Source organism: Pelodiscus sinensis, chromosome 18 (genome assembly GCF_049634645.1).
Source record: "Pelodiscus sinensis isolate JC-2024 chromosome 18, ASM4963464v1, whole genome shotgun sequence".
NCBI classification, from domain to species: domain Eukaryota; kingdom Metazoa; phylum Chordata; order Testudines; family Trionychidae; genus Pelodiscus; species Pelodiscus sinensis.
Genome location: NC_134728.1, coordinates 16,451,097 through 16,467,933, shown reverse-complemented (window position 1 = coordinate 16,467,933; position 16,837 = coordinate 16,451,097). Strand labels below are relative to the sequence as shown.

Sequence of the window (16,837 nt, the reverse complement as noted above, 5' to 3'; positions counted from 1 at the left end):
CGGGGCGGGCGGCTCGTTCAAGGGGTCAGCTGACTGCGGGGGCGGGAGCGTATAGTCAGCCAGTCCCCCTCGCCCTGCGGGGCTAAGCGCACGGCCACAGCTGACTGCGCTCCCTTGGCTTCCGAAGCCGCTCGCGCTGGCAAGGGGCGCGCGGGAGACGAGGGCGGGCAGGATGTGGGCAGGGGGCCACAAAGCGGCCAGAGGCTGGTGCTGGGAACACCAGCAGAGAGCCAGGCAGTACCCGGGGCGGGAGCTGGGACAGGAGAGGAGAGGTCCGGCCGGAGGAGCCGGAGAGGAGAAAACATCCACCCCAGTGCCCCGAGCCTTGGGGGGAGGGATTTTTTGTGAGGTATCTGGCAATCCTACGTCCTGACCAGGCCAGGCAGATCTCCAGCTGCAATGGTAGCTCAGCTGCCTACAGAGACATACTTCACCCATACACCAGCTTGGTGCCCACAGCTGCCTTGGCTGTCTTCGTGTCCTAGTCCGCTGAGACAGGTGTGACATCCCTGCCGTAGCCCCTCATGGCACTTCGGCCATTTCTCTTCCCTGCAGGCATTTACTTTGGAAAGACATTCAAAAATAACGGGCTGTAGTCAGGATAATCACCAGCAGGAAAGGAACAGTTAAAGCCAACTCGAGAGAGGTAACATTTTTGGTTTGGAATAGGCTGCCTAGCATGGAAAGAATTCAATGACATTTCATCCTTGAAATAAATGGCATCTCTCACCAGTAGGTTGGATTTCTAGTTCCATAATTTTTCTCAGTATAAAAATGGATTAAATCATATTTATTTTGTTATTTGTTTGGAGAGTTGCAACTATTGCTTGTCCAAAGGAGAGATGATGATGATGATGATGATGATAAAGTGGAGAGAGAGAGAGAGAGAGCGAAATGAGATATATGGATAGCATATAGCAGAGGATAGATTGAGAAACAGAAAATAACTTTTCAGAGCACAAGAATAAAGGTCAAAGTCCAGTATCCAGAGAGTTTTTCCCCTTCTGGATCAGTACCACATACACATGGGATAAGGATCAAGCTTGTATTAATAATGAAAATTATTAATAATTATTATTATGCCAATATTTTGAATTATTTCTGTGTCATCATTTTTTTTAAATTGATTGCTTGTCAAGTCAGTTAATAATGAAAGAGTGTATCAGCTTGAAATATTCAGAATAGTGCTATGGACAAAAAATACCTGTGACTGAGTAACTCAATCTTATATTTTAATGATTTTGTTAAGATATATATTTAAATACATTGTCATTATACACAATAATGATAACATTTATATATTAATATGCATGCAACTAAAAACTTAAAGATGAATCACTATATTAATGTTTATATTGTCAAATATTACTTATTTATGTCCATTTTTTAAACTCAGATTGTAAACATCTAAAATTAAAAAGCAATGTATAAAGATGAGAAATAGCAAATTCTGATATAGAGCCATTCTTTCTTCATATTTTGCTTCCCAAGTGCCTATGAACAAATAAGTGCAGTTAAAAGTGATACGTCTACAGTGTTAGTGTTTTCTATCACTTGCAAATTCCCTGATAAGAAACAGTTTGATACTGCTGCAGTAGCAAAATCTGATGGGAAGCAATGATAATACACTCTGCTACCCTGTATCTGAGGGACCTGGCAGTTCAAGCCGGGACCTGGCACTGGAGACAGTGGGGAGGTGAATCAGTTCAAAGCGTGTGTATGTGTGTGCACTTATCTCTATTCCTCTCACAGGGCAAGAACCAGCAAGGCTGCAGCTCTGTAGCTGCCAGCAAGAGAGTCACGTGCAATCCAGAGGCTTTGCACAAAGGGCAGATGCTAAACTATTAAGGCTTGAACCTTCTTGTACCTCTCTTTATCTCCGGTTGCATTAAATGTGTCAATATTTATCCCCCCGACTCATCCTCCTTTGGCATTTCTGCCACTTTCTGGATGGCTGAAATGTGCATGGGATAACCAGACAGCAATAACTGGAGACAAGGGGGGTTGCCTGAGATCTCCCTGGAGATAAGCATATAAAGAATATTTGTCTTCTCACAATTGAACCAGTGAAGAAAACAAGTGTTGAGGGATGTGGGGACAGTGATCACTACAGAGATAAAAGAGTGACAATAGGGCAACATGAAACAAAGACACAAAGCCTCCCATCTTTGTTTTATTATGAATTCTTTAAAACATTAAAGCAAACTCCCACATTCACCCCTACCTTTAGCAAATTCATTGCCTGGGAAAGACACTAGACAGGCTACCTGGATCATGGCAGAAACCACAGAATCAGAGTATGTCCGGAGACAGACTCTGCCAAGATGGCTCAGAATTATAGAGCTGGACAAAGGGTTTTCAAAATTTTGACTCCTCACTCCTCCCCCAAAGGCAGGGGGCAAAAGTGGATTATTTTGTATGTGATCTGTTGTTAATTTTCAACCAGTTCCACTCAAAACTCCTCTTTCTCCAGGCCTAAATAGTGATGGGAGAGGGGGCAATCAGTCTCTGTGCTGGTTTAATAGGCAGCAGCTTTAAAACAAATAAAAGGAAGTTCTTCACACATTGCACAGTCAACCTGTGAAACTCCTTGCCTGAGGAAGTTGTGAAGGCTAGGGCTAGGACTATAACAGGGTTTAAAAAAGAGCTAGATAAATTCATGGAGGTTAAGCCCATTAATGGCTATTAGCCAGGATGAGTAAGGAATGGTGTCCCTAACCTCTGTTTGTCAGAGAGTGGAGATGGATGGCAGGGGAGAGATCATTTGATCATGACCTGTTTGGTTCACTACCTCTGGGGCACCTGGCATTGGGTACTGTCAGCACTAGAGGTATGGGGAGCTACAAGCCCTCTCGGCTGTTTCTAACATATGGAGATATACCCATCTCATAGAGCTACAAGGGACCTTGAGAGGTTATTGAGTCAAGTCTAGTCACCTACCCTCATGACAGTACCAAATACCATCCCTGACAGATTTGCCCCAGATGGCCCCCTCAAAGATTGAACTCTCAACTCTAGGTTTAGCAGGTCACTGTGCAAACCACTGACCTATCCCTACCCCCACCTGCTACTTAAAGGGCTCTCTTCTTCCCTGAGGTTGCATTGCCTAGCAGCCCTGGGGAAAGGCAGCAGTCCTTTAAATAGAAACTGCTGAAAGGTCTGCAGCTCCCCACCCGCTAGCGCATTGCCCGACTGCGATCCCTTTCAGCTGTTTCTATTTAGAGGGCTTGTGCCTTCCCTAGGGCTGCTAGGCAACACCTTAGCGCAGTTTGGCAATGCACTGGGGGAGCTGCAAGCCCTTTCGGCTCTTTCTATGTTAAGGGGTCTTGTGTTCCCCGGGTTGCCTGACAGGCATAGGGAAGGCATCAGAACTTTAAATAAAAGCACTTAAAAGGGCTCACAGCTCTCCCAGCCTCTAATGAGTTCTTAGGAAGCCAGAGATGTGAGCCCTTTCAACTGCTTCTATGTAGAGGGCTCACCTCGTGGGTGGCTGCCTTGCCTGGCATTCACCCAGCAGGCGCAAGCCCTTTAAACAGAAGTAATTGGAAAGAGCTCACGCAGAAGCATGAGCCCTTTCAACTGCTTCTATTAAAAGAATTTGTGCCTGCTGGGCAGCTGCCAGGCAACAGGTTAGCAGTCGGGGGGGATGGCTTTGTTCTCTTCTCCTTTCACATATGTGGTGGACAATGCTTCAAGTGACCTCCAAATTGAGCTTATTGACTTGCAGCGTGATGCCCTGCTTGCAGAGCAATTCAAATCATCACCACTTCTGGAATTTTATGCATCTCTCAGTGAAGAAAGCTTTCCGAAGGTCATGTCTCATGTACAAAAGATGCTTGTATTGTTTGGATCAACTTACATCAGTGAGCAGACATTTTCTGTGATGAAATTCAATAAATCAAAGAACAGATCTTCTATCGCTGAGGACCACACTGCAGTAGTGTTCTGCATTGCAACATCAGAAATGACATCTGATTTCACGTTCCTTGTTAATGCCCAACATAGACTTTCTTCTTCACACCGAATTGCATTGTTTCTTTTATACTTAAAATTAATGCACATAAGTTGCATTAAACTCAGGTGGGCAATAAGTCAGATGTGGCTTCTGTCAGTGCTTAATAACCTGTGCCTCTGCAGAAATGGCCATTTAAAGCTCCTGTTGGCTATGGATCGCCATTCCTAGCCCATGTGAGCTGTAGGAGGTGGTGTCCCAATTCAAGCAATGCCCATCAGTAGAGATGGTGCTCCATGGTGAATGGGAGGTTCAAGCAGCTATACCAGTGGAGGTACGTGTAAATAAAGCATTGGTGGCCTGCCGGGGCTAGCCTTGCGGAACCGTGTCCTCTCCGTGGGTCGGATACTGCCCACCACTGATGTAACTATAAGTTTAGTGTTCATGTTGTTGTTATTACAAATGTTACAAGTGTTCTCAAAATGTTAGTGTTATTATTACAAATTTCACAAGTTTTTCCTTCTATGATAATCGTTGGATAATGTTGTATGCAATTTATTATTAAAATGTAATTACTTTGTGATGTAAAAACCATATTGGCATCTTTTTACAGCACACGGACTGCCTCTTCTGCCTGAGGCCCTGCCCCTTCAGCTTGAGGCCCCGCCCTTCTGGGTTGACCCTTGGACATTTCTGAAATTTGTAAAGTTGGCCCCCTTCAAAAATTATTGCTCACCCTTGATCTGAGGTCTGTGACATACAGTCAAGCAGTTCCAATTAGAATCATAGAATCATAGAATAATAGGACTGGAAGGGACCTCAAGAGGTCATCGAGTCCAGCCCCCCGCCCTCAAGGCAGGACCAAGCTCCGTCTACACCATCCCTGACAGATGTCTATCTAACCTGTTCTTAAATATCTCCAGAGAGGGAGATTCCACCACCTCCCTTGGCAATTTATTCCAATATTTGACCACCCTGACAGTTAGGAATTTTTTCCTAAACCTCCCCTGCTGCACTTTAAGCCCATTACTCCTTGTCCTGTCCTCAGAAACTAAGAGGAACAAATTTTCTCCTTCCTCCTTGTGACACCCTTTTAGATATTTGAAAACCGCTATCATGTCCCCCCTTAATCTTCTTTTTTCCAAACTAAACAAGCCCAGTTCATGAAGCCTGGCTTCATAGGTCATGTTCTCTAAACCTTTAATCATTCTTGTCGCTCTTCTCTGCACCCTTTCCAATTTCTCCACATCTTTCTTGAAATGTGGCGCCCAGAACTGGACACAGTACTCCAGCTGAGGCCTAACTAGTGCAGAGTAGAGCGGCAGAATGACTTCACGAGTTTTGCTTACAACACACCTGTTGATACAACCTAGAATCATATTTGCTTTTTTTGCAACAGCATCACACTGTTGACTCATATTCAACTTGTGGTCCACTATGACCCCTAGATCCCTTTCCGCCATGCTCCTTCCTAGACAGTCGCTTCCCATCTTGTATGTATGGAACTGATTGTTCCTTCCTAAGTGGAGCACTTTGCATTTCTCTTTATTAAACCTCATCCTGTTTACCTCTGACCATTTCTCTAACTTGCTAAGGTCATTTTGAATTATGTCCCTATCCTCCAAAGAAGTTGCAACCCCATCCAGTTTGGTATCATCTGCAAACTTAATAAGCGTACTCTCTATCCCAATATCTACGTCATTGATGAAGATATTGAACAGTACGAGTCCCAAAACAGACCCTTGAGGAACTCCACTTGTTATCCCTTTCCAGCAGGATTTAGCACTGTTAACAACAACTCTCTGACTACGGTTATCCAGCCAATTATGCACCCACCTTATCGTGGCCTATCTAAGTTATATTTGCTTAGTTTATCAATAAGAATATCATGCGAGACCGTATCAAATGCCTTACTAAAGTCTAGGTATATGACATCCACCGCTTCTCCCTTATCCACAAGGCTCGTTATCCTATCAAAGAAAGCTACCAGATTAGTTTGGCATGACTTGTTCTTCACAAACCCATGCTGGCTATTCCCTATCACTTTATTACCTTCCAAGTGTTTGCATATGATTTCCTTAATTACCTGCTCCATTATCTTCCCTGGGACAGACGTTAAACTGACCGGTCTGTAAAGGGTAGTGGCACATTAATCCATATGTTACAGGGCAGCAGTCCTGCTGCTTCAGTATTCCTGAGGAAACACTGACTGATAATGGACATCCTATCCTGGTACTCAGAGCTCAGTAGCTGGGACACATCAGGGACCTGGCAGCAGGGGAAACCAGATTTAAAGACACTTTATGATGGAGAGAATATTTATATTAAATAGCACCCCATAATCTGCTCACCAGTCACACACTCTGAGGAGCTCAGAACATCCTATCACTTACACAGCTTTTAATCTATTGATTGTGTGCCATGTGAACTTTTTTATCATTCTACATTTTTAATAAAAAGGCCCTACAGAAGTCTAAGTGTTTTTTTTTATCAAACAAACTTGCAACTGTCCCCAAAAAAGGTATCAGAATAGTCTTATAGGATCTATTTTCCATAAACGCATGTTGACTGGCATTCATTATATTCCCCTCCTTTAATTCTTTATAAATTGTATCCTATAACAGCCACTTTATTCTCTTGCCAGGACTGATATTAGAATGGCGGGCCTATAGTTACCCAAGTCATACTGTTTACCCTTCTTAAACACTGACACAACAATAGCTTTCTTCCAATCTTCTAGAATAGTCCTAGCATTCCAAGACTTATTGAAATCAACACTCACTGTCCAAAGATGTCCTCAGCCAGCTCTTTTACAACTCTTGGATGATAATTATCTGGATCAGCTCATTTAACAATCTCTAACTTTAGTAGCTACTGTATTGCAGTATTCCTTCCATTCTACTAATATCTCTGGAGGAGATCAAATGCTATGACTTCACCATCATATTGTCCCCAGAAATTCTGAGCTTCTGATTTACATATATTGTCATCATCTACTTTACCTTTCTTCCATTTGGTTAATATACAATGTTTTACAGCCACTTTCACTTCTCCTCTCAACCAAGTTGATTTTTATTAACCAATATGGCCTCCTCCCTTAGTTCTGCATTTTTGGGCATCTGGTGAAATGTTCTTAAACAATTCCTATATATCCCTTTCATTGTTCATTGATTAAATTTACTCCTGAGACTGGAGCTCCTCCCACCTTGCTCTCTAGTGAGTTCTGTGGCTCTCTGGCACCCGGGGTGGATGTGATGCTCTGGATTTTGAGTAGCACTGTGCTGCAGTGTCTGCATTGCACAGGCACTTTCTTGGTGCTACCTACCCAGTGCTCACAGAGATAAAAGCACAGCACTGGCTATGCCCATCTACCTGGCAACCTTAATGAACAGCATCCACTGATTCTGAATAGTATCTACTGATCCTTGTCACCCCTGTTGAATGTGGAAACAGCCTCTGTAGAGCAGGATTACCCAGTTCATGCCATAAGACCCATTATCTTTCCCCCATGCAGTGACAATGGGACTCACCCACTAACATGACCTGCCTTCAGGAGAGACACTGACGGTTTAAGCTCTATGGACAGTTTCCTTGCTGAGTGGAGAGAACCACAGAGCATCGTGCTAGTCATGGACATAATCCCCAGGAAAACAATCCCATAACTGCCCTGCCCCCTATAACAGTCAAGGCCTCTGCCAAACACGCCTTCCTCACAATTCTGCCCCAGCTGGGCCCAGCAGATTTCAGACAAACTGAGGGCTGGGCCCTGCACGGGACAGCTGCAGAGTGCCAGGTGCAATAAACCAAGGTATAAAGTGCTGCGCACAATGGGAGAGCAGGGGAACCAGATGTTTACTTCACTAGAAAGCTGCTGCACGTCAACCAGGTCACTCCTGCCTAGCATGGAGCTAACTGCTCATTAGCACCATGAGGAACATGCTTAAACCCTGGCCATGTCAGACACACCCTTTCGCCCTCCACGCTCTGCTCATTTATTACCCTGTCCTCTTGTGAGTAAGGCCTGGCAGATGGGTTGTGCCTAGCACTTATCCGTGTTTGCACACACAACCTGAACTTGTGATGGGAAATGATCAGCCTCCCAAGGAACACAGCCCAGTCCTGTATGATCATATTTAACAATACTTGGCACTTACACCGCTCTGGTCATCAGCTGATCCCAAAGGGCCTTACAAAGGAGGGCAGGGTCATTCTTCTCATTTTACAGCTGGGGCAAATGAGGCCCAAGGAGGGAAATAACTTGACCAAACCACTCAGCAAGCCAGATCAGAAAGAGAGTTTTCAACTCTGAGGGCCTCTCCCATGCTCCACCCCATTAAGCCATTTCCAGCACCCAAGGGCTATGTCTACACTGCCGGGTTCTTGCGCAAAAACATCTTGTGCAAGGGTTCTTGTGCAAGAAGTCTTGCACAAGAAAACGTCCACACTGCCATGTGTGAGATGTGCTTTTGCGCAAGAGCTCCCATGGCAGTGTGGATGCTCTCTTGCACAAGAAAGCTCTGATGGCCATTTTAGCCATAGAGCTTTCTTGCGCAAGAAATCCCTGCCAAGCGTCCACACTGCCCTCTTGCTTACACCTGATAAAAAAGAGCATAACTCTTGTGCAAGAAGCCTTTTCTTACCATGCCGTACTGTAAATGTCCTTGCGCAAGAGTGGGCGGGCAGTGTGGCTGCTCTGCAGATTCTTGCACAAGAACAGCTGTACTAGACATAGCCAAGATGTTTCCATGTAACCCTTAGAAGAAGAAATTCCATGCGACTGCTTCAAACATCTGAGCTGCACCTGCAGCCTTCAACACTGCCGCATTTGGTTAGTCCATGTCCATCAGCAGCTTGATTTTTCCTTCCTCCATGCTCCAGATGTACTCAGCTTGTGTGAAATGACCAGATTGTGAGCCCAATGCCATAAGGCTGTGGCACAGTGCCATGCTATCTAGGCTTTGTGGGTGACTTTCTCCCTGACAAAACAGGAAAGGGAACTTTCTCCAGCAGACTGCACAGCCAAGTCGACTTTGGAACTATTTCTAAATGAAATGCTTAAGCTCCACATCCTCTTTCCTCCGGCAATTTGTGTCTACGTGCCAGCATCTGCTTGCTTGCAAGAAAATGACATCTGATTTTGGAGCCTGCTGGTACAAAAGCGTCACCATGTGGCACTGGCAGCTAAGCCCTTGATAATTACGGCTTGGATGGTGGGAAGGGTTTCTGTGTGTGATTTGTGGCGTTCAAAAGAAGGATGAAGGGTACAAAACCAGTGCATGAGTGGGAAATTTAATAGCCATAGCAGGGCATTTCTGTGAGCACAGACAATTTTCCTGTAATGTTGAGCTAAAGAAAAGTCCCCAGAAGAAATTGGCTGATCATAAAGTTACTGAGCCCAAGTTTTGTTGCTCCAGGGTCTCTGTCCACTTGCCCTGAATAGCACTGCTGCTCACAGTTGTCTTTAAAGAGCCCCCAGCCTTGGCACAGACAGGCACAGGTGGACTATGACTCACAGGGGCTCACAAAGGAAGGATGTGACCAGTGGGTTCCCCAAGGATCTGTACTGGGCATTGGCCATCCCTAGGGGGCAGAGGGGACCAGGACAACCCCTCTCCACCCAGGTTCTGCCCCCACCCCACAGTACCCCTTCATTACCACCCTTCTCTTAAGCCTTTCCCCTGCTCTGCCTCTTCCTACCCTTGCTCTGCCCTCTCCCACCCCCGTTTCACCCCTTCCTTAAAGCCCCTTCCCCCAAGTGACATGACCCAGGGAATTACCAGGGCACCTGTCCTGGGGCCATTGTCAGGGTAAGACCCCTGCACTCACTTCAGTTCTGGGAGCCAGAGTAAGCCAGTAGCCCACTATGCTCTGCTCCCCTGATCCTTTGCTACCTAGGGGAGCGGAGCCAGCTAGGGCCGGGTCACTCCACTTCCCACTACCACAGTGAAGTGGAGCAACCCTGCTCAGAGATGGAGACAGAGCAGAGCAGTCTTCTGCATCCGCTACTCTGCTTCTCATGGTTCCCATTGCTGCGGTGAGTTCATGGGGTTACATCCTTGCTGCCGGCCACAGACACCCAGGTAACCATCCCGGTCACCCTGGCTCCCGCAGGCTAGCATCCATATGAGGGACTGTCCCATCCATAGACAATTGGAGCAGTGCTGTGGGGATCCCCAAAGTATGGGGCCCAAAGCGGCCACCCCAAACCATCCTATGAATGGGACAGTTCTGGTGCTGGGACTTGTGCCCTTCAATGTATTAACTAATGATCTAGAAAAGGAGGTGAACAGGGAAGTGGCACAGTTTGCAGATGTTACAAAATGTGCCTCTATCGCATGAGCTAAAACCCAACTGGCTCTCAGCTGAGGCTGTAGAGCAGACTCCACTCTCCCTTTTTCAGTAGCCTCAGTGCCCCTGGTTTACATAGGCATAGAAATCACTAGGCTGGGGTTATTTGATTTCCTACCAAGGACTTTGTCCTGTAGAATCACTAAGGCTTTGGAGGTTTCTCTCTTTAGGTTTCCCTTTTCTTCTTTCCTTCCCTTTTTCTCTTCTTCTCTTGCCCCCCTCTTCTCCCCTTCCATTCTTCCTTGCTCAGGTATGTGTGTGTGTGTTGGGGGTTGCTGTAACTCGGGGAGGCCCTCTCAGAGAGGTGGGGCTAGGAGAGCTCTCGGAGACTAATCCCCTCCCGTGGTGACCCAGGCCAGCCTTTTGGACTTCTGCTGAGACCCCTCCATCTCCCAGCGCTCAGAGTCTTGATGCTGATTAGCTGAGCAGGTGGCTATTGACAGGGAAGACTCTGATCCTTTTGTTCTCTTTAAGGCCAAACAAATAACATGTATTTGACCGTGCTGCTTCTCTGCAATTATTATCTCTGCACAGTTTCTGATTCTCTCTAATGTGCCAGTTCTTCTCAAATACTTGCTGAATAATGATTATGAGCAATTGCTGGTCTTTGCCTCATTTGAGAGCACTTTATTCTGAACAGTCAACATCAGCCTTGCAGGGAAGGGGGTGGGTGCTGCAGTGACACCACAAAGGGCTGTTGTAGGACCTCGGCCTATTGGGGAAAGGTAGTAGTGACCTCACAAACAGGCCCTGACATCAGCCAGGCAGGACAGAGGTGCAACACAACCTCAGAGACACCCCCTTTTATGGATGGCTTTGTGGGAGGCCATCCCAAAGATGTGTGTCTGGAATTGCTCTGAGATGCATCCCCTCTGCTGGTGATCTGCAAAGACGTCTCAGCCTCCTACTTCTCAGAGTCTTGATGCTGATTGGCTGAGCAGGGGGCTACTGACAGGGAAGAGAAGTTTTCCCAGTTTCCCAACTGTGATTCATGATTGTCCCTTCCTTTGCAGCCTGGCACGAAGCCTTGTCTGACCTCAGGCATGCCATGGTGGGGAACCTGCTGGCAGAGTCCCCAGATACAGAGAGGTAGGTTCCAATACATCTTGGGGGTGAGTATGGTCAGGAGGGGTAGAGGCAGTGCTACCTTAGTGCTGAGGGGAACTGGAAACTGAAGACTGGAAATCCATTTTCCAGTCTGTCCTCCTAGCATGCATCGCAGTGAGCCATCTTTGGCCAGGGCAGTGCTATGTTGGGCCCTTCCTCCTTCAGGGACAGGGAAAGGAGATGGAACTTCAAGTCAGGGCTCTGTCTGGCTCTGGAAATGAGAGTCTCCAACTCCCTACATCCACACAACCTGCCTTGCTCCCACCATGAGATGCAGGAGATGGTGCTCACAGAAGAGTCATGGATTCTTTCGTAGGTGGCCTTGAAGGGAGTCAGCTCTTTTCCCCTTCTGTCACTGAGATTTGGCAGGAGGTGGGGGGAATTGTCCTCACAGTCTCTCTCCTCCTCTGACTAAGGGCTTTCAAGCCAGTAAAGGGTAAGGAGTCTGTCTACATCCTGATGAGCTGTTCATGAATCAGTTCAGAAAGGGTGGGACCAATCCCAACACTGAACATTGTCCTGGTCTAGAGAGACAAATTGTGACAATCCCCTTCTCAAGCTCCACGATCACTTTGAGCACAAGGTCTCAGCCCCAGGGGTGTGCACCAGTCTATTGAACCTTACCTGCTTCCATTCCCCAGTCTGTCAATGTCTGCAGCAGGCTCAGAGAGTCTCAGGAGAGAGCCAAGGCCATAAGGAGTAGTAGAACCACATTCTGATTCACCATCCTTCTCCTTGAATGTGAGGTAAGTGACTTCTGACCCCAGTTTCCTGATGCCAGGTGTAGGCAAGCTGGCTCCGATAGGCTGTAGGACCTGCAGCTGCAGGAGTTGTGGGTTGGGAGTATTCCCTTGGGAAGGCAAAGTGAAAGCAGGGAATGAGATAGACTTGAGTCAAGTTCATCTTCTCCTGCTTCAGTGGAGATCCTGGGACTTTAAGGGGGTCATGTTCCAACCCCTGTTCCAGCCAGGTTCATGCCTGGCCTTGGGTCCCTTCTTGTCCCTTCTTGTCCTCCTGGAGCAGCGGGGGTGCAAGTCATCATGGAGGGCCCTGCTCACATCCCTTTGCTCCAGGCTCCCGCGGGGACAGAAGGAGTTGAGGGTTTAGCTCTAGCTTGTCTCCCCCAGTGTGTTCACCAGAGGGACTTCAGGAGAAAGACTCCTGGCCCAGGGGAGACTGGGAGCTGATGTTATGCTTAAACGAAGCACGCAAGATCTTTTATAGGGGAAAAGGCAGTACGCTGCATTTATTGAGAATACAACAGTAGCATATGCTTTTCTGTCACTCACACACACAAACACCGTACACACAGTCCCGCCAGATGATGTTATAGTTACCAGTCCAGAGTCTGGATCAATCTAATGGCCAGCTAGATCAATCACAGAGGGGGAGCAGGGCCTTTGTCGGTCATGGTCCGATGCTCCTCTGGAGTTGGTGGCAAGACAAACCCAAAGTTCCATAGCAAGGCACCCTGCTTTTATAATACTCTTCTCTGTTGAAGACTATGGATTCTGCTGTGTCAGTCTGTGTCCAGTGTTTTATCTTTTGATGTCAGTCATTCCCAAAACATTGCCAAGAGGCCCATCCTGTAATCAATTGTCTTTTGGGGGTGCTTGCTTCACTTGAGAGTTGTCAGTCTGCCAATCTGATCAATTCCTGGCCATGGGTACATACTGATGGTTCCTCTGATGCCGATAAGTCTATTTTCACCCACGCTTCACCCCTCCTTTCTTGGCCATCTGGCTCTGAGGATAACCGTCACACCTTTATCTCGACACATACATACCACTTTCACACATAAACAGGGGTGGATGATAATTTTACAGGGCCCAGGGCAGCGCCGCAGGGCCCTGGGCGGCACAATTTCACGCATCCACCTCGGCAGCAGCTGACCAGAAATAACGTTTTGCGCATGCGCCTCGGCAGCAGCCAACCAGAAGTAGCATGCGAGGGGTGCATGCACGGGGTCTATTGAAGCGCGGGGCCCAGGGCAGCCGCCCCGCTCGCCCTGCCCTATATCCACCGCTGCACATAAACAATCTCTACAAGGACCTTCAAAGAAAATAAACAAAGCATCTCATATTGGGCAAAGCAGAAGACATTGTAAATCAAACAATTAAAACTTCAGCCTTCAGCCTTCCTCTAATCTCATTAACATAGACACAATACCAAAACCTCTGTCTCTTTACTTACTAAACTCACTAAGCTTTAATACAAAGAAATATATGTCTTACTAAAGGGCTTAGTTTAATGAAATATTTATATGATAATGTTACCTTACATTGCTACATTATTAAACCTAAAATACAAATATAAAAAGAATAAAACTTTCTGTTCCAACACTGATAATAGAATTCTGATGGAGCCTCCTCTCCTTCCCTTCCATTAGAACTCAGCACAGTTCTCTGAACTTGGCGGCTTAGCTGAAACTGTCCATCAGTGACTCAGCTAAGGACATCAGCTGGCTGGCCAGCGAGGCGATTTACCAGCTCTCCAAAGTACTGCTCTGCTAGAGGTAAGGAAACCCAGCTAGGAAATGGGACCCAATAGAAAAGTGAAACTGACAGAAGCCAGGCAACAGGACCCCTCAAGAAATGGCCCACCTCCCATCTGAGACTCTCCTCCATTGGGTAACGAGAGCCCTGTTGAAACTTGCCAAATCCTCTGGGTATGTCTACACTACCCTCCTAGTTCGAACTAGGGGGGTAATGTAGGCATACCGCACTTGCAAATGAAGCCCGGGATTTGAATTTCCCGGGCTTCATTTGCATAAGCGGGGAGCCGCCATTTTTAAAACCCCGCATCCTCGTGGAGGTGTACCGGTAGTTCGGAATAGGAATCCTAGTTCGAACTACCTAGTTCGAGCCCCGTGTAGCCGCGCTGCATGGGGTTCGAACCAGCGGGGTTTTAAAAATGGCGGCTCCCCGCTTATGCAAATGAAGCCCGGGAAATTCAAATCCTGGGCTTCATTTGCAAGTGCGGTATGCCTACATTACCCTCCTAGTTCGAACTAGGAGGACAGTGTAGACATACCCTCTGAGATTGGCCCCAGCTGGAGGATGAGTTTGTCTCTTTCCTTCTCCTCCTACTCCATTTAGGATCAACCCCCTCACCCCCTTGCAGGCACTAAGGATACTCTACCCACCATAGGGAGCCCTGCTATTCTGTGCGGATAGAGATGCAACCCAATGGGAATGGAAGAACACAGCCACCAAAAACAAGAAGCTGCTAAGGAACAGCTGGCATAGGGAGATCAAGGCAACAGGAACACCTACAATTGGTGGAAGGGGGTCTGGCACTGGTGCTCAATAGAGAGGAAGATGAGTCCATCCCAGGCTGCCAGTTGCCACTAATCTTCATGATTCCTCAAGGCATCCAAGTCTCTGACACACCCTTGTTCTCTTAAGACAGGATTACATCACAGCCATGGTGGTGTGCCAGCTCCACTCCATCTGATCCTGTCACTACGGGCTTGAGGCTCTGTAGGGACTGCCACTTCTAAGGTGCCTCTGATAGGTTGTAGAACCTCACATTGGGCCAGGAAGCATTAGAAATCAAACCTGATCTACTGGAAGGCCTTTCCTTCCCTCGCACCTCTGCGGAACCTGCTTCGGCTGGAGGAAGAGTTTCAAAGGGAACCTGTCATGGGGTGTGCTTGCCTGCATGCTACCTCAGAAACCAAAGGGTTAATCCAGGCACTGCTAGCCACTGCCTACTGGCAGGCTAACAACAGGTGGGAGGATCAAAGGGGAGGGAAGCAGACTGGCAGGGCTGCTAAAGAGGAGTGAGCAGGCAGGAGAAAAGAACCCCAGTCAGCAGACTACTAGAGAGGCATCCAGTGATATTTTAGGCTTTGTCTACATGGGAAAGGTTTGCAGGTATAGCTAGCTAGAGGGACAAATTCCTTTATTGTAGATGCATTTTGTAGCACAAGAGTTCTTTTGATGTACTAGTTCCCAACACGGTGCCCGCGGGTGCCATGGTGCCCGTGGGGGCCATGGCGCCCGTGGGGGCATTTGTGTGCGCCCGCCAAGTGCTTGGGGCTGGCCTGGCCCCAGGCACGTGGCGCGTGCATGGTGCCGGAGCTGGTCCCGGGCGCAAGGCGCATGGTGAGCGCCGGCCCCGGGAGCGCCGCGGATTGGCTACCTGCACTCTGGGTGCGCGGCGCATGGGGGGAACGCCGGCCCCGGGCGCGTGGTGTTTGGAGTGGGGCACTGGCCCCAGGCACGCAGCACTTGGGGGGAACCACCGGCCCCGGGCAGGCGGCACTTGGGGTGAGGGGCGCCGTCCCCAGACGCTTGGCACTTGGGGGGGGGGGGCGCTGGCCCTGGGCACGCAGCGCTTGGGGGGGGGAGCGCCGGCCCCGGGGCTATGGGGGGCCCCACCCCCGGGCGCGCAAGTGTCCCCACCCTCTGGCGCCCGGTGGGCGAACGGCCATGGCCCCTGGCTCCCGGCAACCTCAAATGGTTGGGGACCACTGTACTAGTTGAATGTATACTAGTTTCTTGAATGAAATAAACCATGCTGGCAGAAATGGCTTTTTTGTGGGTATAACTACATCTGTTCAAGGAATGTTTACCAGCACAGCTGTGTCAGCTGGGAGTGTTAATTTTTTTCACACTTTGACAAGCTATGGTGACAGAATGCCTAATGTAGACCAGGCCTTACACAGATCTCCCCAATGCAAAACAGCATAATTTACATTGTGTAAAACTTTCTGACAGTCTCTTGGCATGCAAGCAAAATACACTGAGGTCTGGTGGTGGTGAGAGGGTCAAAGGTGGCTCTAACGCCAACTGGAAAATGTTGAAAGGTTTTGTGGAGACATTCTGGTTTCAACATAGTTTTTGTCATGAGGGGGAGAGAGAGAGAGTAATAAGGGGTGAATTATTTTTTTCATAATCAGGCAGGACAAGAATGTGAACCCGAGTCTCCCACACCAGGCCCCTGACTCTTTTGCAAACTCAAAGATGGCGTTCTGATGCCAAAACAGGCATTTTGACACAAATCTGTTTTCACAAAACCATTCTAAATCTTTTGTTTTCATCCAGATGAGGAAGGGGCATGGAGTCTGTTGGATCTTCCCAGACCTTTCCAACAAAAGTATCATTCAAGGGAGAGTACTTCAGCTGCCTGCCCTGTTTCCACCAAACAAACTCAACTTCGTATCACAGAAAATAAACTATGGTCTACAACTGACAAACTAGTTTTACTATCCATGATGTGTTAAATGCCCAAAGTAAAAATCCTGAATAGCAAAAAGTGAGATTGGGCTCACATTTTCAGAACTTAAGAAACAACAAATAGTTTAGCAGCACCTTAAAGTCTAACAAAACATGTAAATGGTATCATGAGCTTTTGTGGGCACAACCCACTTCTTCAGATGAATGGTGTATTAAAAGTCCAAATCCAAGAATAAATAGGGAAATG

General features: G+C 47.5%; 1 long non-coding RNA gene across 1 annotated transcript; it reads left to right on the top strand.

Annotated features, from left to right (window-relative positions):
• Nucleotides 1-155: 155 nt before the first annotated feature.
• On the top strand, nt 156-16,637 carry LOC106732448 (uncharacterized). The gene is made up of 5 exons (XR_012896512.1): nt 156-646; nt 11,314-11,389; nt 12,049-12,153; nt 13,797-13,922; nt 16,459-16,637. It is a non-coding gene; the product is annotated as an uncharacterized LOC106732448 (long non-coding RNA).
• Nucleotides 16,638-16,837: the final 200 nt, after the last annotated feature.